A 27,241-nucleotide genomic window follows, 5' to 3' on the forward strand; every position below is an offset into this window, starting at 1 on the left:
GGTAATTTACCCTCTGGGACCGTTCTTTCTTTTTTTTTCGCGCTTAATTCTTCACAGAACATCGTCGCTCGAATCATCGAATCATTTAATCAAACTTTAATTAACCAATAATCAATAGCTTCATTTTCATATAATTTATACTTTTCTTTATAATATATTTATTTTCTCTTATATTTCAAACAGCTCGTACTTCCTGTTAACCAACCACTTTTAATGTCATGCTTATTTTTCCGAAATTATACTTTTCTCACACCTAACCAGTTTTAATTCATTTACGTTTCAAACACTTCCTTTCCTTCATTTTCACGCCTACTATCTAAGCACAAATTCACACGAGGGGCCCGTATGGGACTAGAGCATTGACGAACCCGACTAATCTCTAAATTAATCTATTAACTTGTTTAACAATTCTTTTATTGTTCTAATCGTGAGTGATCCAACATCGTCACGAGCGATTAGGACTGGTGCTAACAGCGCTAATACCGTTCTCAACCGCGTATTGTAAACCATCATTAATTTTCTTTTTTTTTATTTTGTACGTCGCGCGCCGTATCTCGCTCGCGACGTAACAAAACATTTGAGTGAGACAATATTAATTCAACAATAACTTTTTTATTTTTCAGTTTTGCTAAATGAAACTTTTACCAATGTAATTGTAAGTTTCTTCTGATTAAAATAAGACCAAACACCATATAATTTGCATTATTTATACTTATTTAAAATTATAATTCAAATTATACCATGTCTGATCTTGTTTTATTCGAAAAATCTCACAAATACACTAGTAAGAATTTCATTGAAATAAAAATCAGTCATTCATCATTACAAAGCAAGAAAGCGAAAATGCAGAATAATTACGCAAAATAAGATAAGTTTTTAATAAGTTTAACAGTTGATACTGTATTATAACAATCACAGTGAAACCTGGATAAATGCAACGAAATAATGCTTAGATAAATGCAACCAGTGGGTCCCACTCTTGGTTGAATTTATCCAGGTTTTACTGTACCAAACTATATTTTTATTTGTTTCCTACATATATTATAGAAAAATAAAATATTCAGCATCATATAAGCGTGGACCAGCTGCAACAGTTGCCGGAAACCTGATCAAATATGTAGTACAAATTAACTAAAAAATCAAACTGTACTTTTCTGTCTTTCATTTTAATGACTATTCACAGAATAAAATGATAATAGTTGTAACGAATAAAAAATAAAACTAACAAACCGTAAAAGATTGAAATTTCTTTACATCCTTACATTCTATCCTATCCAATTTTCCTCGTATGTCTTCGCATTTACGTATTGTAATAGTTAGAATAACAGTAATATCTAATTGAAGAAATTACTTCTGTATCACGTACTTTTATCATATGTACGTACATACATATGTATATATATAAAACTTAAATATTAAAAAAAATATCAAAGAAAGATGCAGTTCAACTCCTTTTTTTAACTGCTTCCCAAGTTAATGTATTTCATAGTATTAATGTATTAAAAATGTATTTTTATGTATTAAACAAACGTTAATGCATTAAGAATCAGAACTGAAACCGTAAAATAGGGATTCGAACTGATTCTCCTGGTTTCTTAATTCAGTCATATTACCATGGACGAAATTATATTATTTTGTCGATTCGTCGATGCTGCTGCCACGTGCTTTAGCGACTTGAATGTTCTATTCTCATCGATAATTCCAATATTAGATATAAAATGATGCGATTATCAACTAATAGTTTAAATCAGAATTATTGAACAATAAATATGCGGGTAACTATAAACATGAACTATATCTGTTATACTATTATGTATGAATAATGGAGCCGGTGATCACGAGGTTTCTTAATTAACAATTGTCCTTCCCATAATCATTATGTTCGTAAAGAAATCGATGAACAATACGAATTGCGCCGGTACGCTCGTTATAAGGCATTCGGTGTTCGATTGCAATTTTCAATAACGACAGTTTTCCCTTATTAATCGAATATTCGTTATTACATTTGCGACGTAGTTGATTCGAGAACGTTCTCGCCATTCAAAAATTACCGTTAGGTTTTCGGTTTCAGGCAGATTCTCGGTATTCGATACAAAGACTTTTATTGCCCCATACGACCCTTCGCCTCTAAACAGTCCTCGAACGCTTGCTAACGTTTGCCTGCAAGGGTTCTCATTCCTCGCTCTCGCATTCATACAAATATTCAACACGCTAGGATACATCGCGTTCTCATTCCAGCATTCAATTCATACACGCGGTCGGGTTAGAGACCGACTGACGCCCACGCGTGAAAAAGAGGAGAGTATCGGTGTTAATTTCAGCAATAATGTAATCTTTGCGCTTTTGCGCAGGTAGCCTGAGGAGACCCCTACAATGCGAAGCACTGGCTAACCACGCCGCGAACGCTGTTTACGATACCTCTCCTCGGTCGAAGCCGAGTTTTTCTATCACGAGTTTCTGTTACTACGCAGTTGAGCACGACGATAGTTTCAAGGAGGGGTTTTAAATAAGAAAAGAATTGAGAAGTATGCGAAGAATGAAAGGATAGAAAAGACAAAAGTAGAATAATTATAAGCTCAAACTTTTCCCTATGCATTTCCCACATGAAGAAGTCTCCTACAACCCGTAGGCTGGATAAGAGAACGTGAGGCGGACAAATTCGTAAAATTTTTCCGGACGTGACAGCAGCAACAGCAGCAACAAAACCAGAAGCTGCACCTGTCGCTGTCTGGTGACCAAGTATTACTTCCGCTGCAACCGGTGGTGCCGCTGCAGTTGCAGCATTTGCAGCAACAAAGCGTAAGTCGTTTTCTTATGTTCCTGTTTGTACGTTATTTCTGCTATTCATTGTTTATACATAATAACGTAATATTTATTTTTCCAGTCATTGAGAAGTATAGAGCAGCGGATGATACGACAATGCCGCAGGGCGACGAACCGGCAGCTGCGGGAAGAAAGGGAGCTTCGCGGTCGCGGCCGCGACTCGGGCAGCCGTGCCGGCTGTCCGTGCGGATATATTCCGGACATCCTTGGCACGGGCCACAGTGCCGCTTGTATATGGCGTATGCCGCCAATCGGGGAAGATAATTGGAGGCAATAGCCGTTAGAAGTGAATACGACGATAATATATGTATAATATGTAATAATGAAAGATAATATACAAATATGATTTCTTTGATTTCAGGAACTATTATTATTTATTATTATTATTACGATTATTATTATTATTTTTTTTTTCTTTTTACTACCACTACTACTACTACTACTACTATTACTATTATTGTAGTTGTTATTATTATTATTATACTTATTATTACTATTGTTATTATCATTATTATATCTAATTATAACATTTTCCGCTAGTAACGTTCTTGTCATTTATTCTCCTATTCCTTATCCTGTGTACTCACGATGTACACATACGATTTCCTAAATCCTTAGTTTTTGAAATATACTGAAAAATATCAGCAGACGTTCGTGCGATTTATGCGTGTCTCTCCGTTCCATTATTATTTAAACATATTTACATGTCTATAATGTAATAACAATTTAGATCATTTTGCTCGATAGAGTCTACAGAATTATTACGTGGAAAAAGGACCTGAATATCTGCTATTGTAAAAACATAAATCATTTCCAAAATTGAATACTTGCAATTTTTTTAACAAGATTGATTATCTAAAAAACTATACAAGTGTTACGTGGCCGACGGCTTGGCAGCGCGCGTGGCTATCAGAGGCTTTCTGATTGGCGGCCGCGTAACTTATTTTATTATCAATACAACCCGAGCGGTAAGATTGTATTGTGGTAGGAACTGTCACAAGGTTTCACTGGGTTTAAAGGAGAATGCTAATGTGGGTTTGACACAGCAATGTATATATTCTACAATCTTGGTCTATTACAGATGTTGTTGTCGCGAATATAGGTGTATAATGTGATATATTACCTATTTCCACTATGCTCGGTGTTCACGCACTGGCAATGCGGGGGTGTTGTGTGTGGTTGATTGTAATGCCAAATAGAAACACGACTCGCGGATTCTATAAGGTGAATGTTGCTCGAAGGGGACTTCAACCCAATCTCACTAATAGTAACCAACTCACTACCGTACACGACGTGCTCGACACGAGATGAACTCTGGTACTGCCCCCGATCGTTGGTACGAACGGGTTTATATACTAATTAAGAAGGGTGGTCTGGTTACTATTCGAGTGATCAGGCTGGGTCCACCTGCCTCTGCGACAGTTTAGAGTGGTTGCATCTGCTATTTGATTACGGCGGACCCATTGCTTTCCCAAGTGTTTGGTTCTGCTATCGGTGGGCCTTCTGTTTATTACGAGAGTAAATGGTCGGTTTGCCCGAGAGTTTTCCTTTCCAGATGTTTAAGCTTATTTGAAAGGAGACACGTTTGATAAAAACGGTCTGTCTACGTGACACAAGTTAGATAAAAATGGTTTGCAGATTCGGATTCACCATACAAAAATTTATAACTCACTTATTAAAAGTTACAAAAGCAAATAACTATTGCAATTTATCAAACGTTGTTGAAAGTGGATGATTTTCGCTGTGAGGTTCATTTCGGATACGATCCTATTTGCAATGTTCTATCTCGATTATTATTCAACTAAATCTTTTGCTTTTTGACTATGTTAGACAATTATGTATGTAGAATAATTTGATATGCATAATCAGTGTATTTTATTTGTATTTATTGTTTATATACAGTTCGTTGCGCGTGGACGATTTTCGCTGCGAGTGCCTGTACATGGGTACATTGACGATTTCGATTTATAGGAATTCAGAATACAATATCGGGACATATTATTTTAAAAAAAAAGTACCCTTAGGCACTCGATTTATAGGAATTCGGAATACAATATCATTTTAAAAAAAACTAACTTTAGACATTCAATTTGTAGGAATATTCTTCCCTTGGTTATTTTATATTACAAAAAATGTATTTATAACATTTGCCTAAAGGAATTAGATCGTTCATATATTTCCTAGGTCATGTGTGCAGTATCGTATTTTATACTTTGCTGTAACGTATATAGTAGAGCTATCGTAGCTTCCGTGTGTCATTTAGGTGTATGCGAAAAGTGACGTAGCATAGCATGCCGTTAGTTGGATGCGATAATTCAGGTGGCGTTGAAATCAGTTTCTGTTCGGCCTAATTTTCGATGAAACGTTGACTGCTTTACCGACGCGGAATTCGAAGTTCGAGCTCCACGCTAGCATCACCTTAACGTGCGCGTCTCTGAGTCCTTGCCGCGTATTCGCGAAATTCACCCTCACGACACTCTGCCTAATAGGACTTGCCGCGCAGCTAATTCACACGAAGTACTTCGACAACTCTATCTCTAGACATACGGGCTCCAGTCACGTACTTACACGATAGATCTGTTGCGTTATTGAAAGTTATTTTAATATTGGTTGCTAATTGTTACAACAAGGGATAGTGAACAACACATGGCGTAAGCAGTCTATCGTCTCTCTTTTTTATTGTATGAACAGCAGCACTATACAGTGCATGCAACGTGCCAGAATAAACGGACCAACCTAACATATTATTCCAACATGATCGACGAAGAGTGTTCAATTTCGATCGCGATCCAGGCCGGAAAGGCCCGTCGCGAGGACGATATCCTGCGTGGGGACATTTCGACAAATCATAGCGCGTGACGGTACCGTCACGTGCGTCGCTTTTGGTTGAGGGCGCGTGCTAGACGAATTCCTCTAGATCCTGCTTTCTTTCTCTCTTGTCGTTCCATCTCTGTCTAACGGCTTTTCAGTGGTTCTACGCCGCACAGTGGGACAAAACGGCTTTCGGTGATCAATAGTCGATTTTCGTGAATTCGAAAATTGAAAAACTATTTAGATACATCGATAGAGAATAAACTGTTACGTCGCGAGCGAGATACGGCGCGCGACGTACAAAATAGAAAGAAAAATTAAATGGGTTGTTAGTATTATCAATTTTTTAGGCTAATGCGCGGGTGAGAAAGGTATTAGCGCTGCCACCAGTCCTAACCACTTATGACGATCACTTGCGCGATCGTCCTCTATGATTAGAACAATTAAAAAGTCTATAAAATTTGATATTAGATTTACTGCTGGGTTCGTCAATGCTCTGGTCTCATGCGGGCCCCTCGTGTGAATTTGTGCGAAGATGGTAGACGTGATTGTGTAGGAAGGAAATGTGTTTGAACGTAAATTAATTAGAAACTGATTAAGAGTAACAAAAGTATAATTTCAGAAAAATAAGTATAACAGTAAAAATGGTTTAGTTAACAGAAAGTACGTGTCATGACTCGTGGCAATTTCGTATGTTGCCCGAAACGTCGTATTAATTTCAAAATTAATTTCCATTAACTAGTTGTCTATTCTGGTCTCCGAAAAGACGGTGAGACCAGACGATAAAAAACTTGCCCGAAACGATGGCTATGTCGCAGTTATTTTATGCCTAAGTATTCTTTGTCCGTTCACGAAAATTTGTAAGAAGAAGTGAACTCGTCGCGTTACGAACGCCGCTATATCATCTCTGATGGAGGTGTCGAGTTGGGGGACAACGCGCTGATTGGTTTTCCTACGAAAAGTCAAAATTCCAATCGGCGTGTCCCCCTGAAAATCGGTCCCACCCTCTCTAGCGCCCTTAGCGCGTCTTCGTCTAGAGAGGATGGGGCGATGTCGTTGAGTGCACGAGCACCTCGAAAGTCCGGCTACGCCGGGGTTTTTCCATCCAGGCTGACCTTTGAAGGCTGGGGTACCGTTACGAAGTACCGAAATTTTAATTTACCCTTCGGAAAAACCAGTTTATGACATGAGCGGAGCTATTGAGGACGAAAACGAAAACTAAAATCGGACTCTATTGTTCAAAAAAGGTAAACGGTTATTGCCCGGAAATGCTAAAATGCCTAAACTCAAAAATAGCTTTTCGTCGAAGAACTGTCATAAACTCCCTTTAGAAATCCTCGTACATCTGTTCCGTCGAACGGTCGGAACAGTACGAACTGTTTGAAATACATGAAAAGAACAAATAAAATATATGTAATGGCAAGAAAAATATAAAAGTGAGATCTATTGAGTTGAAATATGACACAAAATTTGTAACAGAAGTTAATAAGTGAGCTATTTGATTTGTTTGGATTTTTACTTCGATATAATACGGTATGATTCGAGGTGATTCAAGCGACGATTTCTGCAACAATTATTGTATAATAAGAGAAAACGGTCCCAGGGGGAAAACTACCAAGACCACGGTCTCGTGGGCCGTCTCGCTTTAGTATAAACGGAATTTTTACAAGAAATGATAAATATATTCGATACCTTAAAACGCGGTGTTGAACGGGACGATCCAGTGGGAAATTTCCAGGACACGCAGTCCCGTAGATCGCCCGTTTTGCCTCACAATCATCCAGATTTGTCGTATTGAATAGAATGAGATAGACAACTTACCGAGCTCGATGTTATAGTAATATATGAGAAAATATCTATATGTTTGCTTAGTATCGCTGATGTTGTCTGGAAATCTGGAAGGCGAAGAAAAGATGAGAAAACTTATCACACGCACTACGCGTTCGCGATCGGCCTTTTCTACGGTGTTACGGTTACGATACGATACGAAAAACTAATTTTAAACGACACGACGCGAAAAAGAAATAATTAATTAACGAACGATTTAAAATTGAAAGAGAAAAGATAGATAACTGAAAAGTATGAAAAGAATTTAACGTATTCGTAAGTCTTTTACGCGGAAAACGAGAATCGCAATCTCCCGGCACTCTGCCTTTTACAAGGATTTTACCGGTCAGCTAATCACGACAATTTTCACGCGATAACTATTGCTCGACGCGAACACGGGCTCCCCGTTACGTACCTCACGATTTTTCGACGAAGAGTGATTTGTCTCAGTCAAGCGATCGTGTCTCAGGGTTCGACCCGCGATCGGTACCCCAAAGTAGGGACATCATTTGGCAAATCAGGATACGTGTCGAAGGGGAAGGCCCGCGCGTATAGGTTGGTCTAGACGCGTTTCCCGAGTTCTCATCCCTTCCTGACCTTTCACGTTGCCTTTGTCTAGCGTTGTCTATTTCTTTCTACCCTCTATTCTGCGAAATTCGTGCGTCGCAATTCTAATACTTCTGGAATGTTCGAAATGTATTACGACTTGGTTTTATTTGAATTCGTTAATCAAAGAGGCTTTTATAAATGACGTTTCCAGTATCGAAGGAGGTCTACGTTTTCTAATAGATGTTTGATTTACTGTATTGAATGACTATTAGTTGAATACTGGTAATTATTCCGTTCCTTATTCGCGTTTCGGCGGTTTACGTAAAAAGGCAATCGATATTTTATTGTTATCGTTAAATCGCGGATCTATGCATATGGTTTGTTGCATTTATCTAACAGTAGACTCGCGTGTTAATTATTAACGATATACATATATTTGAAACGTTTTACGTTTAACGTTTCCCAGATGTTCGTTGCCGATGTTTATTGCCTTAGTCGACCTCTTGTCTCGAACGTTCTTGAACGTCGGTCGACAATTTCAAACTACAGCGGTTGTCACGCAAACCCTCGCATTTCATAATCATTCAAACAGTTTCATTCCATTCGATTCCAATCACTTTCGTTCTTAATCGCATTCATTCTTTGGTGGAAGGACCGGCTGACGCATGCTTTGGAGGTAGGAGAGATATTTCGTTTGCGAGGTAAAACAAAAATCGTATTTCCCTTATTCCGCGCGGTTAAGCTGGGAAACTTCCAAGTGCGTCGCACTGCTTAACCGCGTGGCGAAAGATGTTGATAGTACCTCTCCTTAACCTTAGCGATTTCGAATTTCTATGTGTTTATTGCTACGCGGTTTCGACAAGGCAATCGTCCCAAGGAAGGTTAACTTCTTATTGTTTGAAAAGAACTAATTATAGCCTCCTTTGTGTGCCTCGCACGGTGGTCCAATGTTATGATTTAGCGGTTCAAAATCAATAAATGTAATGTCATCAAATGTCTTAAAAAAGTATCAATATCGACATGTAAGTATTTCTTAACGATGTTGGCAACAATAGTTTAACGTGAAGTTGGATTTAAACAAAAAAATACAGTCTTAAAGAATTCTAGGCGAGAAGCTTGTTTTTTCACATATTGTTATCAATTATATTAATTCGATTGGTGACTTTATTTTTAATCATATTGAATTACTTTAGTGTTACTATGGCTAATAAAGCTTCCAAAGGTATATTTTTCATTCTTTATTTTGCATTGCATATATTGAAAATAGGCCTAGTTAAAAATGTTTTATAAAAATAATGTTTGGAGATTAATAATTATTGATGCCGTCAGTGCCCGACGTCGTTTTTGTTTTATTTTGTAGCTCAACTCTAATTGTTTAAAATATAACTATTTCCAAGTGCGTCTTTTTGCGGGTGTATTAAAATATTTACGGTTTTTTAGATTTGATCAGCATAAATAGACGAGATATCTTTAACGTTTGGCATAATAATCTTTCAAAAGAAGATAAATGCAAAGAGATTTGTTTATATATTTATGAAAATTTTGAAAGTAATGTAATTGGTATTGACAATAATCGTTTTACAATTAAATTAGAAGTGCAAAAGTGTTGAATACCGGGTTGGGGAATCAGGTACAACACTTTTAAAAATCAAGACGTTTATTGAACGGCAAGAAGCGCACGCTAGTACTGACTACAGAAAAGTCTCCCTGACGTTTTGGGGAACATCTATATATATGGTAAGCGAGGGTAACTGGGGGTCAGCGGATGGTCAAGGTACAAGGGGCAGGATGAATAACTGGGGAGAAGAAGCTACATGAGTAAGGAAGGAATAGGATGACTAACTAAGTGCAGGAGGCTAGATGAGCTGGAACTATGACTAGGATATGTTTGGATTAGGATATCTTCGTTGGTGGTGAATTGGTCATACAACAAAAGTTTTGTAAAAAAGTAGTCGAGAAGTGGAAAAAATGCGATCGATCCTATTCAAACTTTTTGAAGAAAGAAAATAATTGGCTTAATAAAGGTATTGAAATTTATTTAACGCCACAGGAAAATCTGAATACATCCAACACAGGAAAATGTGATATATAATCGAAATCCGTCCATAAAGAATTTAAAGACTTATCAAAAAGTTCCAAAAGGAGAAAAGTCGAATCTTTAGTAAGTAATTTTAATTCACGTGTATTTAGTCATGCTGCTTCTATTTCATTTAATGTTTCGGGACAACGAAATGTTGCAAAAGCGATAAAACATATTACCGAATGTTCTTCAGAAGAGGCAAAAAATGCATTAAGCAAAATGATATCAACACCAACAAGTGTAATCAAATACACACCTGAAGAAGCTCTATCGCTATAAATTGACGGTGATTTCTCAAAAAATTCATACCAATTAATGAGATTAGGTGCTGTAGATCGTCATGCTGATATATATCCTTCCTATAATAAACTTCTTGATGCCAAAAAGGAATGTTATCCCTCATCTCCAATCATAGTTAGCGATAATTCGGCAGAAATAAATATTCAAAGCATTTCTGATCATACTGCGAAAAGACTAATAAAATGCTTAGACGATTCTTTGAAAAATCATTCAGAAGAGTTATCTGGAGGGCTAACTTTCATTTTAAAATGGGGTTGTGACGGCAGCTCAGGCCACGCAATGTATAAACAGAAATTTTCTGAACCTGAAAATACTGATGAATTTCTATTCGCTATCTGCATGGTGCCCTTGATTCTGAAAACTAATATCAGTAATCGCATTATTTGGGAAAACCCTAAACCATGTTCTACGAGATTTTGTCGCCCAATAAAGATTATATTTCAACAGGAAAATAATAATTTAATAGTTAATGAAGTAAAAACGATAGAAGATCAAATATCAAACTTATCCATATTAAATGCAGTAGTTGGTGAACACGAAATTTCTGTTAAGTATATTTATAAATTAACTATGATTGATGGTAAAGCATTTGGTGCCATAACAGATATTTCAATGCAAACTTGATCTATCTGCAAAGCAAAGCCGAAAATTATGAATGATTTGGAGAAAATAAAAAATCTTCCTTGTAATGTAAATAATTATACATATGGCCTTTCGACTCTTCATGCCTGGATAAGATGCTTAGAATGTCTTTTACATATTGCTTATCGACTCGACATAAAAAAATGGCAAATCAGGAATGCTGAAGAAAAAATGAATTATGAAGCAAGAAAGAAACAAGTTCAAGAAAATCTTAAAATGAAACTAAATCTATTAGTAGATATGCCTAAGCCTGGTTCCGGTACAACAAATGATGGAAATACTGCCAGACAGTTTTTTAGAAATTATAAAATAGCCTCTTCCATAACAGGAATTCATGAAGAATTAATAAAAAGATTAGGTGTTATTTTAGAAGTATTATCAAGTTCTAAAAGTATCGATCCAAATTTATATAAGAAATATTCCCTTGAAATATTCCATTGTATGCCATCGAGTGTGCACAGGATTTTAATACATAGTGCGGAGATAATAAAAGAAGCAATACTGCCAATTGGTATGTTTTATATCGAAAAACAAGAAATATATCCCCTGAAGAACAAGATATAGCAATTCCCAGTACTTCACATTACCAACCGCCTTCTGAAGTTTCGTCATTTCAGGAATCTCTCCAACAATCATCTTCGCATGAAGAAATGAGTACCTCAGATAACACTTCATCCCCATCTGATCCATCAGTTTCATTAAGAGAAGATACATTTCACGTCCAGATAGTAGTTCAACAGGAGAAACTGAATGCATTGAAATGCCATTCCCGAGGGTTATTGCAACTTATAAATATTGTTTCATATGTGGTGCTACGACAAACAGCATCAATGTACCGCATGAAACGAGGAAACAGGTGTTTATCTCAAGGCGAATATATATACCAAAAGGTAATCGGTGCTGCTCTACTCATGTAATTAAAAAACGAATGTATTAAGAAGAAATAATGAATTTACAAGTTCATTCGAATTCCGCACTAATTGATGTTGATGAAGTAAACAATTATTTCGAGTATCTTTCAGCAAATTGTGATTCAACTATTCAGGATAAAGTAGGTGACTTTATGCTATCCGATGAACGCCTTCAAGTTTTAACAGGACTAACTTGGGAAAACCTGATACAATTAAAAGACATGATGTTTTTGATGAGAAAAAGTAAATGTAGAGACGTAACTCAAGCTATTGTTGTTTTCCTATTTAAACTCCGCACGGGAAATTCCAACAAAACAATAGCAGCGATTCTTGGAATCAAACGAGAACAACAAGTTTCTGATTTCTGCACATCAATTATTCATTCTTTTGAGAAAGACATATTGCCCATTCATTTTGGATTCACTGCATTTTCACGGCAACAGTTGATTGAAGAAGAGACTTCAGAACTTGCAAGAAAACTGTATAATATAACAGACGAATTAGCTCTAATTTTTGACGGTACATATATACGCTACGGAAAAAGCTCAAACAATGAGGACCAAAGAAAAGCATATTCGGAACAAAAAAGATGCCACTCTGCAAACCGTTTACGATTTGCACAACAAGTGGATATATTGTTGAGATACTAGGACCATTCTACGCCACGCAAAATGACGCCGAGATAATGAAGATTGTCATGGAAGATAGGAATGGCCTACGATCATTAATGAAGAAAGGAGACATATGCATTGTTGATCGAGGTTTTCGAGATGTGAAGACACGGCTAGAAGAGGAAGACTTCACAGTCTTAATGCCAGTTCTGAAAGGGAAGCGGTATCAACTGACCACCGCAGAAGCTAATGATTCAAGATTAGTTACAAAAGTGCGTTGGGTCATTGAAGCCATTCATGGCATAATAGGGCAGAAATATCATCTGCTCCACCACCAACTAGATAATAAATTACTTCCAGCTGTAAAATCATACTGCTGCATTGCCTGTTTCCTGCAAAATACGTTTGGAAAAAGATTACATTCCAATGTAGGATGCACTGAGAAAATAGTGAGAAGATTTATAGAAAGAAAGGACGAAGAAAATTCTTTAGGATTGGAAGTTCAATCACAGAACTTGAACAGACGAAAGGCTGCATTTAAGAAAATAACAGCAACCCATTTACTCAACTTCCCGGAAATGACGGAACGAGATTTAAAAATACTTTTGACAGAATTCTATCAATTTTCCCAAGCTATATCTTATCTTGCCGAAGTAATGAATGAGCAAAATGAAATCAATCTTTCATATCTGAAACAAAACAAAAACATTGTTCAGTTCCAAGTGCAATCACGACACATTAATAAAAAACTGTATAAGTGCTACATAGACTACATATCAAACTCCACAGGATACTTGGGAATTAGACGTTATTTCTGCGAGTGTGCAAGTGGTAACAGGACAATTGGATGTTACACACATATCGCTGCGATAATTTATTATCTATTGCATGCAAGATATTTTTCAAAAATAATAAAACCTGCAGAAATACTGAGCAAATTATTTAACATCGAAAAAGTAAATCCTGTAATAAATGACGATAGCGATGAGGATTGAAGTACAAACCGAATTATTAATGCAGCTAAACAAAATAATAACAGGAATATTTAAAAGACTTAATATGCATAATATTGTATAGGTTCAGATGAAACATTGGCAGGGTCGCCAAAAATCGCGGATACTTTATAACAATGACCGCCGCGCCGTGGGAATTCTAATCGACAGGAGTCCGGTACTACACGTATTTGAAACTACATATAGTTAAAGAAGTATGTAAATAAATATATTTCAATTATATCGATTTTAAAAGTATATACGACTTTTTTCCGTATAAAAAATTAGGAAATATAAATTAATAATTTTTTAACCATAACGCACTTTTTCAAAAAATCTGAAGAAATTACACATTAATAGTCGTAATGTTGTGCTATACCTGTAAAAATATGAACATGGTCACGTAAGTAATTAAGGCAATATGAAGCTTTTTCTCAATTTTTTAATCATTTTTGATTTTTTTGACTACGTTCCACCCCTTTGTTACGCCCCGGCGGAAAATTGAAATTTATCCGTCTTGCGTCCCTTATCAAGCCCTTTTGGGTTACGAGGATTTCTCATGTGAGGGGCGTGAGGTGGGTGTTTCACTTTTCCGTCAACCTATTCCATTTCTCCTCGACCTTGTGCATTCTTGTCAAGCCCTTTCGGGTTACGAGAATTTCTCATGCGAGGATGTACAAGGAAGAGTTTGAGTTTATTGCTTTCCTATTTTTGACTTCTTCCATAACTTTCTTCTCTTTATCTGCTGTACCCTGACCTCGTGTATCTTGTCAAGCCCTCCGGGGTTGCGAGAATTTCTCATGCGAGGTACACGAGGAAAGGTCGTTTTAATTCCCTTCTTTTCAATAGTAATCGTAACTCTCCTTGAAACTATCCTCGCTCAACCTTTAGTAACAGAAACAGTGTATGACACCGCACAAAAACTCGAGTCTACCTCGAGAGAGATAGAGACGTTAGCATAACACCAGCGCTACGCAGTTAACCAGCGCTTCGCATTTCGAGAATTTCCCCTGTTAACTGCGTAGAAACGGGAAAACCGTAATAACTTCTTTTGTAGAGCGCTCTTTCTCTCTCTTTTGCACAAAGCGTCATTCGGTCCAACAAGGATCATTATTATATGAACGAAATGATGGTATGAAAGAGTGGACGAATGAAAATGTATTTAAACAACGAGAGTAAGGAATGAAAACCCTTACGAAAGTGAACGTCGCGAACGTTCGACCACCGTTCGAAATCAAGGGTCGCGTAAAGCAATAAACACCATTGTATCTAAAATTCCAAGAAACTGCCAGGCAAAGGACCTAACGGCAAAGGGTCTAGCCGTATAAGCATAGTGAATCGGCCCCAGCAACAATTTCGGTTGATATTTATACCACATAATGCTCCTTGCCTAAACAATAATTGTGTGCAATTTCAACCCCCTACCCCCTCTGATAAGGGAGATATGAAGGTAAAACCCCAAAACTTTACTATTTTTTTTCTCGGTGTCACGTCCTGTGACGCATTCTACATACATATAAATAAACATAAATTTCCTTAATTTTGTAATTGATTTCACAATTCAAATCAGTACAACATATGTATTGTCACGTCCTACGACGCATTCCTGGAACTCCTATTTCATCAACCAAATTCTTTAAACTTCCATTGCACCATCCAAATTCATCGTTCCGCAAATTCTGAGTGAGCAACTCAGCCGGGTCGTCGTACGGCGAGAACGCTGACGATCCGAATGAGGTGGTTCACCCGAATTGCCAAATCAAATGTCGACCTCATTTATCAATATAAAATAACGCGACCGGGCCCGCCCGCACACAGTCAATTTTACCAATAGTTCTCGTAAGAAGTTCTCGTAGGCGCAGTTCGAAATTCAAGTACAAGTACCAAAATCCGCGAATATAATCCGCGAAGTACCGTTCAGAGTTCGATACTCTAGAATCTACACGACTCTGCTACGAAGCTCAGTACTTCGACAGAGCAAGATTCCGGTAATATCGATAAATTATTGTAAGTCTAGCGTTTATGACTCTGCTACGAAGCTCAGGGCTTCGACAGAGCAAGATTCTGTAAGACTCGATTGTAAACGTGCGCGAATCAAGAACTGTACCAGTTACGAATAAACATTCATTGTGATCGAAAGTGCGTGATCTTCACTCGAACATCTACCCTACCGCTCCAACACTTGGACGACACACACACCACAGGTTCAGTCCATAAATAGGTTCTACTCATCCAGCGAAAGGTAAGTGAGAACCCCTATCTATCTGACAACGTAGATCAAATTACACAAAGTACGCCGAGGACTCAGTGAGAGAGAGAACTCCGCGACTTTACATCGGAAACGGTTTAAGATATTTGAACACATTAAAGTGCAAATAGTAGGTATTCATTAGTTGTATTTCATATTTTGTTTTTCAAAATTTTGATCCGATGATTAAGGGTTGAAAATTAATAAATATATTTTTGAAAGTGATTTTTATAAACAATCCCTCGAGTGACACCCACCGAAAAAATTAAGAATAATTCTTTACTATTTAACTATTATGTGTAAAAGTTTCAAGAGTGTCGAATTGGTACATCATAGTTAAAAAAAAAATAAAACCAATGTGTTGGAGTTCATATTGAAGGGATTTAGAAAGATTTATTGGGTCCCCTTGACCATGTTGTTGCCATCTGATTATCAGGCTCTGGGTGGCGCACATGGAGTTTGTCAGTCACCGGAAATAGACGGTATTAGACACCATGAATTTCGCCTTTTAGGGATGCAAGTGATCGTTCTGCTTGCCACTTGAACTATTTACAATGAGGACCCAAGTTCAGGTCAATTCTCAGAATTTCCCGAAGTCTAACTTTCGCCCACCTAAGCGATGCTCGTGTTCCCCTTCTATATCGGAAATGCACTAAGGGCGGTTAGAAGGGAGGGCACGAGCTCGAAGAAAATTTTAGAGAAGAGGACACTTCGTTTTGGTACCTTGTACAAGACGGATAACAGTTAGACACTCACGACAGATTGTAGTAAATTCAAACACACACACCTAGTTACACGTACACACATGTACACACTGCAGTAGGAATAAACAATATAATAGTGCATAAATGTATGCAATCATTTTCTCCCAACCTGCTTGCTTGGGTGATACTAATCTAAATCAGACGGCACTTTGTGCAATATCCCAAGGATTGATCAGCAGTCCTTAACACAATACAACGCCCTTTCATAAGGCAAAACCAGGCTTAACGTTAGAGGCGCTCAACCTAACCGATCTATAGGGGACTACGTTGCGCCAACCCGCCACGTTTCTGATACCAGAAACAGCTCTCAGAAAAGTATGAACTCTTCTTTCTCTAAATTGTGTGTTAGTTAACAGTTATTTATTTAAATAATATATTAACAATTTAAATTTTTTAATTAAATTTTCTAATCTTAACTTTTAGCGTTCGTGTTTTCACGGCGTTCCTCGTTTTAAGTATGAGGGAGCCCTAAAAAGAGCTGATTGTGTTTAGCTTTGACAATTTTCGAATAAAAACATCTCTCGGTTTGTTCTTCAGCATGGGGTGTTTTGTGTTAAGGTGGCGCATCAATAAAGAGGGCTTCACACATTTATTTAAAAGGATTTAAAGCAGATAATGAATACGATAGTACGACAATGAATCCAATATTGATGTAATCTGGATCATATTCTCTTGTAATCATGAAGGTGCAAGATCTGCGGACAACTGCTTCTGTCTTGATGCCTTATGAAACCACTTTTCCATGTTTCTTTATTTTTTTAGTTTTTCGAATGGAAATAAAATTAATTCTCGTTAAATGCCCAAGATTCGGAATGAAAACTGAATACAAACGGCAGATCTCTGGAACACGTAATCCAGATTTTTAAAATTATTTACAACTTTTTGGACGGACGAATGTCGTCTTCCTATTATTTTTTCTATTTCTCTGTTACGTTGCGCGACGCAAGACGAGGCACAACGTAAAAAGAAAAGAAAAGTAAAGAGAGGAAGATGATTAGATGGTGATTATGATTCGATTATTTCTTTCCTTTATTCTGGGCGATGAGAAAAGGTATCGCTGCCACCAGTCTTGATCGTTTATGACGCGTTAAACGTCCTCTACGATCAGAACGATTAAAAGACGGAAAAGTGAGATTTTGATTATTTCCGTTGGGTTCGTTAGTGTTCTGGGTCCCATACGGGTCCCTCCTTGAAACTGTATGTTGGTCTGCGTGGATTTAAAGTAAGAAAAGGTGTTCAAATTCAAAGAAATAAAATAAACTGGTTAGTGTGCAAAAATTAGATGTAATTCAAAGAACCATTGAAGCTAACAAAGAAAATAAATTTTGATTACCGATTACTGAAATATGAAATACTGATAAATGTAGTCTGATAGTTAACTGAATTCAGATTTGAACAATTTAGAGTTTACAAGGGTAAAGATGCTTAACCTATTGTATAATAATATCTATTGATTAATTGAAGTTTGATTGGAATGTGAACGGCCTTTGATTTGAACTGAGACGTGTTAACATAATTTCGAACGCAATTATAATTTTATCTTCGAACGACTATCTCGACAATTAGAAGATGGAAAAATAGCGGATTCTATCCGCGAGGGTACGACTCGTATGAAGAGACTCTTACAACCCGAAAGGCTTAACAAGTCGACCCTCGATTATAGCTCGTAGTCGAGGCAATCGTTCCTGATAACGCGATAATAGAAAATTTAGAAAATATATATAAATTATTATTCGGTACCTGATTATGAAAGACGAGACGATCTAAAATAAAGAGGCTCTTATAACCCGTAGGCTTAATAGATCGCCTGTTTTGTCTTGTTGAAAATCAATTATAATGCCGTGCTCAACAAATTAGTAATAAAGATGCTTACCGTGTAGATGTATAATGCAATGTACGATAAATCGCTTTTTGAACGTTGAAACTCGTTGTCTGAAGATCTGGAACACCAAGAGAGAAGGTAGAGATCTCGCCACACACGCACTTGTCGCGCGCGCGGTTGACCGTATATCTTTTGCAAATCACGCGAACAATTAACGAATTACAAAACACGACGTTTACGAACGGAACGCCGATTCTAAAAGATTCAATAATTACGCGAAGAATGAAGTTAATTCGGAAATATACGCGAACAACGGATTAAAACAAAGAAAGAAAAAGATAGTATTTTAATAGTATGAAAAGGCTTAACGTGCGGGTCTCTGAGTCCCTGCTGCGTATTCGCGAAATTCACCCTCACGACACTGCCTAAAGATAGGACTTGCCGCGCAGCTAATTTACACGAAGTACCTCGTCAACTCTATCTCTAGACGCACGGGCTCCCGTCACGTACTTACATGATTGATCGACGAAGAGTGATCAGTTTCGATCGCGATCCTGGCCGGAAGGGCCCGTCGCGCGGACGATGTCCTGTGTGGGAACATTTCAACGAATCATGGCGCGTGACGGTGGCGTTACGTGCGTTGCTATTGGTTAAGGGCGCGTGCTAGACGAAATCTTCTAGATCATGGTTTCCTTCTCTATTGGTGAACCATCTCTATCTAACGGCTTTTCGGTGTTCTACGCCTTACAATTTCCAAAACATTCTTATTCAATGGATAGGTTTCAATATTAAATATAAAAATAACATAATTAACAATTTTAACGGGTGAATTTGATAATGAGTTATGAAAATGAACAAACTATTGTGTAGATTCAATAGATTATAAAATTATGTTGATTAACCGGTGAACTGGCTTTACAATCGGCTCTATCAATAATTATTTGTTCGAAAAGAAAACCGATCAGCAATGCTAATTGCGGGTGTACGCAGGTTGTTCGTTAAAAATTATAATAGCATACGATTGGATTTAATTAATTTCGAATTTTCGGTCTTATACTTGTAGCAAAATTCGTTCGAAAACGTTCTTCTTGTTCAAAATTTACCGTTGGGTCTTGGTTTCAAGCAAATTCTCGGAATTTAATACAATGACTTATTGCCCTGTACGACCCTTCGTCTCTAAACAGTCCTCGAACGTTTGCTAACGTTCGCTTGTGAGGGTTCTCATTCCTCGCTCCTTACATTCATTCGAATATTTGAATTCTCATGCTATTTCATACTTCCATTCCAAGACTGGCGCCTACGCGAAAAGAGAGGAGAGTATCGGTTAAAATTCAGAAGATAATTATATCTTTACGCTTTTACGCAGTTATCCCGAGGAGATCCCTATAATGCGAAGCACTGGCTAACTGCGTAGCGAACGCTTTTTTTTTTCTAAGCTGGCTTCGATTACTACGCTGTTCAGCACGACGATAGTTTCAAGGAGGGGTAATAAATTAAAGAAAAGAATTGAGAAATAAGAGAGTGAACTAAAAGAAAGAAAAGACAAAAATAGAATAATTTTACGCTGAAACTCTTCTCTGTGCGTTCCTCACATGAAGAGTCTCTTATAACCTGAAGGCTTGATGAGAAAGCACAGAATTGAGGAGAAGAATTAAAACGATAAAGAAGTAATTCATCCCCCTCACGCCCCTTACATGAGGAGACTCCTACAACCCGAAGGCTTGATAAGGGAATGTGAGGTGGACAAATTTGCAAAATTTTCCGGACGTGACCTCGAAAACTTTTTCCTTCGTTACATAATCTTATAATTACATTTTACACAATTTTATAATAGTCAATTTTATAATACACAATTTATTATAATTTTAACACAAATCTCTTTTCCTTTAGATTCTATGCTAATTATTTTCTATTACACAATACCATACCGTAATAAATAATAGATGTACACGGGTAGCAATTTACATCGAATTTCCGTAAAACAGATTTGAGGTTAGGAATCGAAGAATTCCCAATAAAATTTCCGGGAATCACCATTTCAAGTAGCTACATGCAGATTTTTTCTGGTGAACTTTTAGGGATATTTTTGCTTTATTTTGTTTATTTAAGGTATGGTTAATTTTTATTTGTTAATTCAGCATTTCTAGAATCATAAATAAATTTTGAACAAAATATAACAATATCTTTATATTTTAATTAAAAAAATATTTCACATATCTGAGTGTATGGAGACTTTTCTACCTGCTGTAGCTGTTAAATACTGCATGGAATTAGCGAGTCAGCGCATTCCAGCAGACGTGAAGACAAGCAAGTCAGCAAACCTCTACGCCCAGACTTTGCGCAGTCCTTGTATAAGAAAAGATCGCGTCAGATTTATTCTCACCACCGTGCGAGTCAGTCGGAATTCATTCATTCTGGTATTGTACTTAGTTAGTACGTGATTTCGTGTTTCTGGAAATAAACTACTTCCACATTTAAAAGTGAGCTTGTGAATTCATTCCATTTTTCCGTTGCTGCTAAAACTCCAATGGGAATAAGACTTCGAAGAACGACTCGATAATAAATGCACTTCTGATCCGAAATAAATAAAATGAACATAAACTATTGGCGAAACTTGAAATTATGTTTTGTCATCGGGCAAGCAAAATCATTGTATGCAGACAATTTCAGGGTTGTGTGTGGAAAAGGGGTGAACTGATTCAGGATAATAACTAGTTTGCTGATCATCTTATTGAAGGTATACTTAAATATTGTAAAATCGAACAAAAATATATTGTTTTTATACTCCTGAGTCGTTGTTTTAGGTACTTGAAAGACTCGCATTTTCATCGATAAGTCATGGAGAAGATGCATTGGGAAAAAAAGCAAGTACATACAGTTGAAGACAACAGTATTAACAGCAAACCAAAGAAAGAAACATCTTTCTACATTTGGTGATACAGTGTCCCACGAAGAATGCATATGTAAAAAGGTAAGATTGAATAATGTTGGTATAATCATTAGCACTTGTTAATACGGGCAGTGTTTTGACGTTTATGAAAAATAAGTGTTATATTAAGCTTTAGAGAATCGGCACAGCCCTTTTTGAGACTTTGTACAGGGTGTAAAAAAATTAATGGTCATGGGTTCAGGGGGTGAATGCACACCCTAGGATCGGTGGACATTTATTAAAAAAATTTGCGGCAAAATTGTTTATAACATTGAAAATTAATGTTAAATTTTTTTTTACATCAACGGATTCTGTGCATTGAGAAGAAAAATAATCTGTGAAGAACCATATGTCGCAAACAAACCGTTTGGTCAGGAAAAATAATTGAAAAATTCACAGCGATTTGGTTGTGTAGTGTAATACGTAGAGAGGGCATGGGTCTATCACCACTCTGCCACTTGGACGTATCTTGAGTCCTGGCACAGCGGTGTGGGTATCCCTACCGGAAAAGGTCAATGCACCTTACTAGGTCTACTGTCCTTTTAAACGTTATATTGTGTCAGTTTAGGGTAGGGATACATACACTCAAGATACGCCTAAGTGGCAGAGTGGTGGTAGACCCATGTCTTCTTTACGTATTACACTATACAACCAAATCGCTGTGAATTTTTAAATAATTTTTCAATGTTATAAACAATTTTTCCGCAAGTTTTTTTTTAAATGTCCACCGATCCTAGGATGTAGATTCACCCCCTAAAGCCATGACCATTAATTTTTTTACACCCTATACAAGCCCTGAAATTTTGCAAAATATATACGTTGCATATACCGATACATAAATTTTTCAAGAATAAAAACTACTATTTTTATAAAAAGCAAATGTCGATCCTCTAAAGGTTAAATTTGATGTTTCTCGTTCGCAACGAAGTATTGCAAGTATTGCAAAGCATTGCAAAGTGTGACAACTGTGTATTGTTTCCTATTTTAATTCCTTATATTCGTTCTTTAATGTGCTTAAGAACTTAATTCAAAAATTATTTTATTTCATTGTTACTTTATTTAAAAAGTATTATATTTTGATACATGATTATAAAATGATGGAACTCACATTTTAGCATTAAACTTTACTTGATGAAAGCATTTTGAATTATCGACGCTATAATATTAAATAATGCAATTTAATTTTTTTTTAATCAAAACAGAAAATTTGTTTTTTTTGCATTTGAGAAACAAATGATGTCAATTAAGGGTTAATTTATCTGACTGTATGTTGTCTCATTGTAGACATAACTAACGGGTCTTTTGGGTCTTTTTGACGAAATTCTACGTCTTTTGACCCAGTTTATATGCACTTCTATATCTAGAAGTATATCAAAAACATACACGACTACAATATATAGAATGTAAGATAACTATAATAATAAAATACGTTCTGAACTACAGTTCGCTCGCGATTTTTGTCTTACTAATTATTATTGAAGTCAGTAAAGTTCGATTGTAATAGACAGTTTATTAAAACATGATATGCTCATAATAGCGCATTTTTTAAACATGGTCACTGTAACCTTAATCATTCAACTGTATTCGAACTTATGTGACCGAGTCAAATTCTTTGATTTATGTAATTCTTTTGTCCTACAGTTTTTTCGAATTACGATTCTTGATATTGTCTATTCTTATACATGTTTTTGAGTGTTTAAAAGAATTTTTTATTACATTTGTGAAAAATATACACAATCTTAATTATTATACAATTAGTGTTCGTTTTTGTGAACATAATAGAAGGATTACGTTACGTCGTGCGTACGCGTAAGTAATAAAAATATAAGAATCGTATATTTTTACATATGCATCTTTTGATGCTTTGTTGCACGGCTGTAAAGTCGCGGAGTTCTCTCCGGTATGGTCTAGTGGCTAGGATACCTGGCTCTCACCCAGGAGGCTCGGGTTCGATTCCCGGTACCGGAACCACTGTAAAGTCGCGGAGTTCTCTCTCTCACTGAGTCCTCGGCGTACTTTATGAAATGTGATCTGCGTTGTCAGGTAGATAGAGGTTCTCACTTACCTTTCGCTGGGTTGGGTAGAACCTATCTATGGACTGAACCTGTGGTGTGTGTGTCGTCCAAGTGTTGGAGCGGTAGGGTAGATGTTCGAGTGAAGATCACGCACTTTCGATCACAATGAATGTTTATTCGTAACTGGTACAGTTCTTGATTCGCGCGCGGTTACAATCGAGTCTTACAGAATCTTGCTCTGTCGAAGCCCTGAGCTTCGTAGCAGAGTCATAAACGCTAGACTTAGTTAATTTATCGATATTACCGGAATCTTGCTCTGTCGAAGTCCTGAGCTTCGTAGCAGAGTCGTGTAGATTCTAGAGTATCGAACTCTGAACGGTACTTCGCGGATTATATTCGCGGATTTTGGTACTTGTACTTGAATTTCGAACTGCGCCTACGAGAACTTCTTACGAGAACTATTGGTAATATTGACTGTGTACGGGCGGGCCCGGTCGCGTTATTTTATATTGACAAATGAGGTCGACATTTGATTTGGCAATTCGGGTGAACCACCTCATTCGGATCGTCAGCGTTCTCGCCGTACGACGACCCGGCTGAGTTGCTCACTCAGAATTTGCGGAACGATGAATTTGGATGGTGCAATGGAAGTTTAAAGAATTTAGTTGATGAAATAGGAGTTCCAAGAATGCGTCGTAGGACGTGACAATACATATGTTGTCCTGATTTGAATTGTGAAATCGATTGCAAAATTAAGGAAGTTTATGTTTATTTATATGTATATAGAATGCGTCACAGGACGTGACACGGCAGTCGGTATCGCTGCCACCAGTCCCGATCGCGTATGACATGAACGAGATTCGCAACCCGCCCTCTACGATCGGAACAATTTAAAAAGTATTAAGGGGGTAGACACGGGTAATGCAGCGAGGTGACATTACCGGCAAAAACGGGCCTATTAATGGGTTTACGGGAATCGGTTATTTGTCCTTATATGAGAACACATAGGGCTGGGTAAGGGCTCATTCGAAAGAGGAAGGTCCAATGCAGGGCGGTCAACTCATGGTTTAACGAGATTATGTGTATATTTAATAATATCAGTGTCGAAAGTAGAAGAAAAAATCGACAAAATGCAGTTGCAAATTGGAAGCATTTTTAGGCCACTAAAAGAGTTTTGTGACTCAAACGGTGAGTTGACCGCCCTGCATTGAACCTTCCTCTTTCGAATGAGCCCTTATTCAGCTCAAGATCTTCTCGTATAAGGACGAATAACCGATTCCCGTAAAAGCATTCCCAAAGACGAGTTCCGCCATTATCTGGATACTACAGAGCAAGTCACGTGACAAATTTAGTTCAGCTAGTAGTTATAAGGTGGCGTCTAAGTAGAAAGGCTGCCGATTTGGAATCGTAGTCAGAATCAAGCGTTAGCTTGATTACGTCACTCGAACTGTGCTACGAAGGCAAGCGAAAAAGGCAACATCGCCCGAACGCTGAGTGAGACGCACTACAGTCGTGCTGTCCTTCTCTCATTCTGAATGTTGAGATTGTCCCCTTTCGCTAAGATTTGACTGCCGCCCGCCTAGATTTTCCACAGCGCCCCATAACAAACCTCACCCCATTCAAACTATATCGTGTTTGGTATCATTTTAATCAGAAAAATTTCACCAATGCGCTAGTAAAAGTTTCAGTAAAAAAAAGTCAAAAATAAAAAGGTTTTATAATTGAATTAGTATTAGTTACACCGATACGTTTCGGCTCTTTCCTTTGATCATTTGACCGCTCTCTCTCTCCTCCACTGTCTGTCCCTTTCTACGTTCACGCTTGGCTGGTCGTCGCATCTAATTCGAGATTTGACATCTCGGCTGAATATATGCGAGGTCCCTCCATTTATTAGTTCTAATAGTACCATACTTATTGTTAGTACTTTTTTATGCAGAATGTTTCAAGGAGTTGACACAAGTAAAAATTGATGCAATTCCATTTAAATAAAAAGTGGATTTGCATTTTTGAGTGCATCGTTGCATTCACGGAGAAGATGAAATCACAGAAAAATAGACATTATCATACCATTGAACTTTTACATAAACAGCTTTTTCCTATCTCTTATCAAATTCAAGATATAACCCGTCAGAAATTGCATGACGTATCCTGTATATTTTTATTAATTAAGAAACATTTATTTAAAGAAGTTAATAACTTTTTCTAAAAAGTTTCTCAGATTGCACGTTCCTTCGGTTCTTCAGAGTAGGCATATATTTTTCAGCAGCGAGGGGTGCTACGGTGCGCTATATAAAATCCACGCGTTCAGTCAGTCAGAATTTATCGGAGCGGGACAATTCTATCATTTAGGTTGAAAGAAGGATAGCATGATCACCCTACATCTCACTCTAACCACGCGCCAATGTTTCGCTTTCGTTCTTCAGGCGGATCGTCGCGATGCCTTTGGCGAGATGAGCGTTTGAATGTGTTTGTAAAAATGCTTGAGGCGCTGTTGCCTTCCTAGATCGTGTTGCGCGCACGCTAGCTGAGAATTAAACCTTTCAAGTTCGTACCAGACCACGCAAGTGGCTCCACTAGGCCCAACGAAAAAACTGCTGTAATACCGACGTCCCGAATCGGAGAGGTCACGTGCCGTGTCTACCCCCTTAAGGCGATGCGAGCGTCGAGGCCGAACTCCGAATTCCGCGTTGGTAAAACAGTCAACGTTTCATCGAAAATTAGGCCGAACAGAAACTGATTTCAGCGCCACCTCAGTTATCGCATCCAACTAACGGCATGCTATTCTACGTCACTCTTCGCATACACCAAAATGACACACGGATGCTACGATAGCTATATGTATTATGTACGATGAATCAGACCAATTTTTGCGTGTCGCCGGAGAAACCACAGTTTCTCGAGCGAGTTCGGCTCGCCTTTGATGTGGTGACTACCGAGAATCGAAGCAGCGTACAGGGAAAAAAGCAAGTTTAAATACCCGTGTACGTGTGAGACAATACTAACACAATCAAAATTTAAGATTAAAACCTTTTTATTTTTTAATTTTTTTTAATCACAATGTTATTAACGTATTTATGAGATTTTTCTGATTAAAACAAGATCAAACATGACATAATTTGAATTATAATTATTTATTTACTTATTTATATTTAAATAAGTAAAAATAATGCAAATTATATGGTGTTTAGTCTTATTTTAATCAGAAGAACCTTACAATTACATTGGTAAAAGTTTCATTTAGCAAAAATGAAAATTAAAAAAGTTATTGTTGAATTAATATTGTTTCACTCAAATGTTTTTTCCCGGGCCCTTTAATTCTCGGCCCTCTTTCTCTTTCGCTATTTGTCCTTCTCTATGTTCGCCAGCATTGAAGAACTCGCTCCAGCCGTGTTGTTCTTCCAGCATCACATTTTCGTTACCTATTCATCCAATATTTGGGCCTAACGCAAAATCAGGAGAGTCCAACATAATATCACATTCTATGCTGAAAAAACATACTAACTTATCTGTCTAAAAAAATTTTAATAACTCTGGCAACAGATTTATTTTCGGGGTACTTTTCATAAGTAATCAGTATTTCACTAAATTGTTCAGAATATCAATTTTTACAACATATCAAAAAATCATCGAAATCGGGAAGGACGTATGTATTTATTCTTCAGTTTCACTAAAAAAAAAGAATAATAATAGCAACAAAAAATAATGATAGTACGTCTTGTGACACATGGGTTGAAAATTGCTATCCTAGTCGATAGAACGATGCGTGAAAAAAAAATTTACGCGTCGGAGTTCATCGCTTCTTCGAGACTCGAACCTCCCATTCGCCACGATACATTGTATCGTCGTCGACGCACAGTGGGGTATTTGCACCGAAAAGCCGGACAAATAACGATTTTAAAAATTTTGGATAATTCATG

General features: G+C 37.2%; 1 non-coding gene across 1 annotated transcript; it reads left to right on the forward strand.

The window, feature by feature from the left end:
- Window positions 1-23,205: 23,205 nt before the first annotated feature.
- On the forward strand, window positions 23,206-23,277 carry TRNAE-CUC (transfer RNA glutamic acid (anticodon CUC)). The gene has a single exon. It is a non-coding gene; the product is annotated as a tRNA-Glu (tRNA).
- Window positions 23,278-27,241: the final 3,964 nt, after the last annotated feature.

This window comes from Osmia lignaria, chromosome 8 (assembly GCF_051020975.1).
Source record: "Osmia lignaria lignaria isolate PbOS001 chromosome 8, iyOsmLign1, whole genome shotgun sequence".
NCBI lineage: Eukaryota > Metazoa > Arthropoda > Insecta > Hymenoptera > Megachilidae > Osmia > Osmia lignaria.